Raw genomic sequence first — 6,265 nt, forward strand, 5'->3', positions numbered from 1 at the left:
TCATTTTGTATAAGCTGAGAAGAACAACCCTTCCAGAAGGGGAGGTATTGCCGAATGACTATCTATCTGTGTGATAGAAGCCTAGTAGGATACCACCTATTGTTTAATTGCTTGTCAAGTACTAAAGGCTGGCCACCTTCTGTACTAACTATGCGATATAACAAGTGTTCATGATCATAGTGATCTCTCAATAAATTCTTTTACTTCTATATGAAGGATTAAGCTTTCGATAATAGAAACAGCTGAAAAAGGAGTAGTAAAATTTTGGTGGTATTCGGAATGGAAACACATTCGTGATACTAAGGTTGACGTGGTTATTAAAAGGTCATAGAACGCTAACGAGCAAAAGTATAACCAGTATAATATTAGGAACGGAAGGTAGTAGCGATTACGAACTGGAAAAGAATGGGTATTGAGAAGCAAAAGCTCTAATGCTAAAAGCTATAATGAGAGTCTGTGCAATAGACTTGAAAGAAATTGGAATGATCACTTAACACGGATTGAGTTTTCTTACGATAATAGATCATATGTCAGTATTGAGATATCGCCTTATGAGATCCTTGAGGGAAGACAATGTCGATCTCTCTTATGTTAGGATGAAGTTGTAGAGCGCAAGATGCTCGGACCAGCAGTGGTCCAAAGGGCCAAGGATATGATAGATCTAATTAGAGGACGGCTGGTAGTAGCCCAAGATGGATATGATAAGTATGTTGATTTGACACGAAAGGAAAAAGAGTATGAAATAGGGGACCTAGTGTTGTTATAGGTATTTCCTTGGAAAGGAAGGATGAGGTTCGGAAAGAAATAAAAGCTAAGTCCACGAATTGTTGGACCCTTGGATATATTAAGACGTAGTGGGAGGATAGCATAGGAGCTAGCCCTAACCCCGAACATGTAGCAGGTCGTAACGTGTCTCACATATCAGTGTTAAGGAAGTGTAATTCAGATGCCAGATAAATAGGGGCATATGAGTGCATAGATATGCAACCCGACGTAACCTATATGGAGCAACCACGAAGGGTTGTAGAGTGAAAAGGGAACAAGTGCTTAGGAGAAGGCTTATCAAACTATTCAGAGTTTGATGGAAGAACCACAATGTGGGAAAATTTATTTGAGAGTTAGAAAGTGTAATGCTAAGAAAGTATCCCAATTCATTTTCTATCTGATTCCGGGACGGAATCCTTTTAAGGAGGGGAGACTGTAATAACCCCAATTTTTGGGAAATTTTGAAACCCTTATGAATAGTGTTTTTGCTGAATGAGAAAACTTTTCATGCCACACTATGTAGGGGTTCTGATATGGATATTCTGAGATTTTATTAGTACTTTATATGGGATATAAGTGTATGTAAAGATCGTCAGAATCCAAATCCGAACACTTTGATTTTTCCCGGAAATCCAATAGATACGGAAAGAATTGAGTATAAGGTAGCAGGATAAAAGGATTTAAATTAAAGGATTATAATAGAGGATCATAAAAAGGAATATAATGTATTGAGAAAGGTTAAGGGAACCTAAGTAATAAGATCCCGGGTATGATCCCTCAAACGATAAACGAAAACGAAAGTTAAGCGAACAATATAACAGATCAGCGGTCATTAGGCAAACAATTAGGAAGTTAATCAAAGGGATTAGAGAGGATGATGTCACCCAACCAATGAGAAGAGGACAAGGAGGGGAGGATGACATCATGAGGATGACACAAGCATGACATGGGAAGGAAGGAGATGTGGTGGCTTTTTAACCACACAAAATCAAGGGCAACTAGGTAATTTACTAAAACAAACACAAAAATCAAACCAACCAAGCCAAGCAAATCATTTTTCACCAAAATCAAAAAGAAACCAAGGCATTGTTCTTCATGCTCTCGGCCAAAACAGAACCAGCACACTAAAACTGCTGTATCTCCTTCATTTCTCACTCAAATATTGTGTGCTATAGCTCATTGGAAAGGTATTGAGATGGCCTACAACTCTTGTTCACAAGTCTTGTCCAAATAATCATGGTAAGACCCTCATTTTTACAGTTCTTTAAATCGGACTTTTAGAAACTTCAAAGCCTAACTTTGTGTTCTTGATTTCTTTGGAAAGATCAAGCTTGTAGGAGGCTCCCTAAGGCTTCCTAGCAACTTAACACCTCCCAAGGAAGGTATAAACTTCAAACCCTATCCTTTACTTTATTTGTTAGTAAGTTTAATGGTTGGTTTTGTGAAATGAGAAGCATGGATTGTGATTATTAGTAGTTTGGTTTGATTTGGAAGTGTTTTGGTAATTGAAGCTTGATTATAGTTCATAGGTCTTGATTGTGGTTGTTTGAGTTGAAAACCTTGGAGATTATGGACTGATGTGGTATGGTTTCGGTGAAGTTTTGTTGTATTGATGGTTATGAGTTGGTTGGTGGTTAATTGGAGTAGTTTAAACATTGGTAATCGCGTAAACATAGCCGTCATAATGTCCGATTTACTTTAGACTGCTTTTGTTCATAACATTTGGACCCGAGAACTCCCTGCTAGATTATGACCATTGCCATGTTTAGATAGTTCATGTTACGAGCTTCGTTTTGATATGTAGTTCGTTTGATTCCGATGTACGGTTTAGGAGAAACGACCGTTTCAAGTAACGGCGTTTCGCGAACGAATCATTTCCCCTCGCCTTACTTTGAAACATAGGTTAAAGACCAAAAAGGGTTAATTAATGTATGAAACAATTATGGAAAGAGTGTTAGGCAGTTGGTAAGACACTCGCGAAGGAATCGCTTTAAAACTCGTAAAGGTTAAATTATTAAAAATGGTGGAGCCGAGGGTACCCGAGTGACTTAAGCGAATCAGTGAGCGCAAAACAAGCGTTAGAGTCTAAGTTAGTTAAAGTATAGATTTACAAGTGACTTTGGTTTAATTCCAACTTACTTGTTGTTTATAGGTTACCAGACTCGTCCCGAGCCTTTTATCACCCCAAGTCGCTCAGGCAAGTTTTCTACCCGTTATACTGTTGTTGTGATGTATATATGTATATGCATTATCTTGTGATAGATGCATGTTGGTTAATTAGCAAATGTTGCGATATATTGAAGCATGCTGATATGGTATATATATGCATGCCTGTTTCGTATTCTTGCCATATATATCTGTTGGTTCAGTTGATAATACCTATGCTAGAGAATAGCAGTAATTTGCATATACCCATAGTAGAGGGACCCAAAGGTGAAAACATTTTCTAAAACCGGGAGTCGAGGATCCCGAGTAGATTTTATATATATATATTTATATATATGTATGGTTATAGTTTTCAAAACTATTAATCGAATAAAGTTTATTCGATAACTTTATTTTATTAATGAATATTATCTTGAATATTCATTCGAGGACTTATGACTCCTTTATATTATTTATTGAATATTATTTGAATATTCAATTGAGGATGTATGACTCCTTTTATTTTATTATCTGAATATTATTTGAATATTCATTCGAGGGCTTATGACTCAGTTTATATTATTTAATGAATATTTTTGAATATTCATTTGAGGATCTATGACTCCGATTATTTGCTGAGATATATTCTTTATTTTATTAAAGAATAAGGTGTAAATAATCAAACTTATTTTCGATTATTCAAATAAAGATAGTACTTTCATATAAGTATATCTTTGGTTATTTAATATTCGTTTCAAGTATAAATTTTAAAACTTCTACTTCAATTATTTTTATAAAGATTATTCTTTATGGGAATATTATTTAAATAATAATATTCAGTCATTTTCTAAATATTCCGGGGACTGATTTACTTCATTAAATCAGCTTTACTCCAAACACTCTATAAAGTGTTTTCGAGTCTTTAAAATGATTTTTAAAAGTTAGAGCGGATCCCAAAACTCATTTTTATATTTAAGATCTTCCTTTTTATGGGGATTTAAATACTCGCTCAAAACCTGAGGGATCCGGCTCTGTGGTGTATTTTATATTCGCAATAAGGTTGCTGTTTTGATAAATGAATTGATTACTTACCCAACACTCGGGAAGTAAAATTCTTGGAACAAGTTAATCCATTAACAGGCATCGCCTGGGAAATATCGGTGAGTTTTCCTTTCCAACTAGATACGACTTCTTGGTGGAGCCGTATCAACAAGTTTCTACTTTGGGAAAGTGGGGACGAGCTTTATGTTTCAGAGTCATGGATTTCATCTGAACTAGGAGTGGCGTAAGTGGCCGAGTAGCGCCGGCCCAGCCTTATTATATTGGCCCAAATGGCCTGGAAGTTCCGCTAAGGCTGTCCGTTCCTTAGGAGTTCAGTGTTCGGTTGACAAGTAAATCTGACAGGTTCTCCTCTACATGTAGAAAATGGTGGGGTTGTACTACTACGACTGATCATCGTAAGTGGTCTTCCTGGCGCGGCAAACTCCTGTAATGAGTTCATCATCCAATTGGATAATTTCTGCAACACTACCCAGAGCACTTCGATAGAAAGGCTACGGTTGGGCGATTATTGAGTGTTGGCAGGGTCAAGTTTTCAAAATGATGTTTACATCAAATGAAGTATCTCATAACTTCATTTTATTTTGATGATATTTTAAAGGTTGAATCTATTCCAAGTATTATCTTGTAGTCTCATCTATGTGATGAACTTTTGAACTAATTATAACTTGAACGGTGGTAGTTCAAGTAGTATTTGGAAAAGATATAAGTATATTGGAGTATCTTGTAACTTCATCTTTTAAACTTATATCTAGTAAATGATTATCTTATGCATGACAAAGATTTTCAGAAAAACGTTGAGACAAGGTTAGATATATGAGATCACCTTGCAACGATATTTTTATACAGTTATACACTGGAACTCTGTGTGTATTATGCATGGAAGAGGACTTCCCATATTTTGAAAAGTATATATGTATATATATATATATATACTGAATATTTTGCGACTTCATCGCATTAAGATATCAACTTGGTTCATTTCTTTTGACCAAGACTTTCATGAGTACTATGAGAAGGCTCATATATTGTTAATCATTATACATATTATTTTGGTGGGCTTGCTGCTCACCCTTGCTTTCTTCTTTCATCACACAACATCAGATAGACAAGATGAACAGGACCAAGCTCCCAATTCGCGAGCGGATAGGAAACATTCCGCAGTTTCCTATAGGCGTTGATGTCGCTGTAGCTGAGGTAGGAACTACCAATAGGCTAGGCTTTCAACTTTTGATGTATCAGATTATGTATATTTATGAATTGTAATAATGGCAAAGAAATGTAAATTTATTCAGAAACTTGTTTAAGGTGTATTGGCATATAATTGTGGAATAAAACGACTTGTGATTATTTTTGGATATTCATCTCTGAGGCTATAACTTGTGGTGTGTGTGTTTAATGGTGGGGTCACAGTACAGAGTAGTTGATTATTTATTAAGATTGGGTGTTTTTAAGGGAAATGGAACTCATGATAACCCGGATCTCCGACCCCGGATTTGGGGGTGTTACATTCATCAAGTTCAATTTCGCTCCCACTGTTTCCTTCAAGGATAAACTCCTTTTCCATGAAGGTAGCATGTCTGGAGACAAACACCCGATGATCGGTGTAAAAGTAATACCCCAAAGTCTCTTTAGTATATCCCACAAAATTACATTTTAAGGATCGAGATTCCAGCTTATCTGGGTCAACTTTCTTGACATAAGCTGGACATCCCCAAATCTTAACGTGTTTAAGACTCGGTTTCCTTTCTTTCCATATCTCTTATGGTGTTTGAGGAACAGATTTGGAAGGCACCTTATTCAGTAAATATACTGAGGTTTCTAATGCATAACCCCATAGGAATATTGGAAGATTCGCATAGCTCGTCATGGACTGAACCATGTCTAACAAAGTTCGATTTCTCCTTTCAGATACCCCATTCAACTGTGGAGTATATGGAGGAGTCCATTGGGAGACTATACCATTTTCTTTGAGATAATCTAGAAACTCTCCATTCAAGTATTCACCACATCGATCTGATCGAAGAGTTATAATACTGTGTTTGGTTTGTTTCTCCACTTCATGTTTATATTCTTTGAACTTTTCAAAGGCTTCAGACTTGTGTTTCATCAAATACACATATCCGAATCTAGATCTATCATCTATGAAAGTAATGAAGTACGAAAATCTACCCATGGCTTGCGTAGATATTGGTCCACATACATCTGTGTGTACCAATCCTAGAAAATCCGCAGCCCTCTCTCCATGTCCACTAAATGGAGATTTGGTCATTTTACCCAATAGACAAGACTCACA

Source organism: Apium graveolens, chromosome 10 (genome assembly GCF_009905375.1).
Source record: "Apium graveolens cultivar Ventura chromosome 10, ASM990537v1, whole genome shotgun sequence".
NCBI lineage: Eukaryota > Viridiplantae > Streptophyta > Magnoliopsida > Apiales > Apiaceae > Apium > Apium graveolens.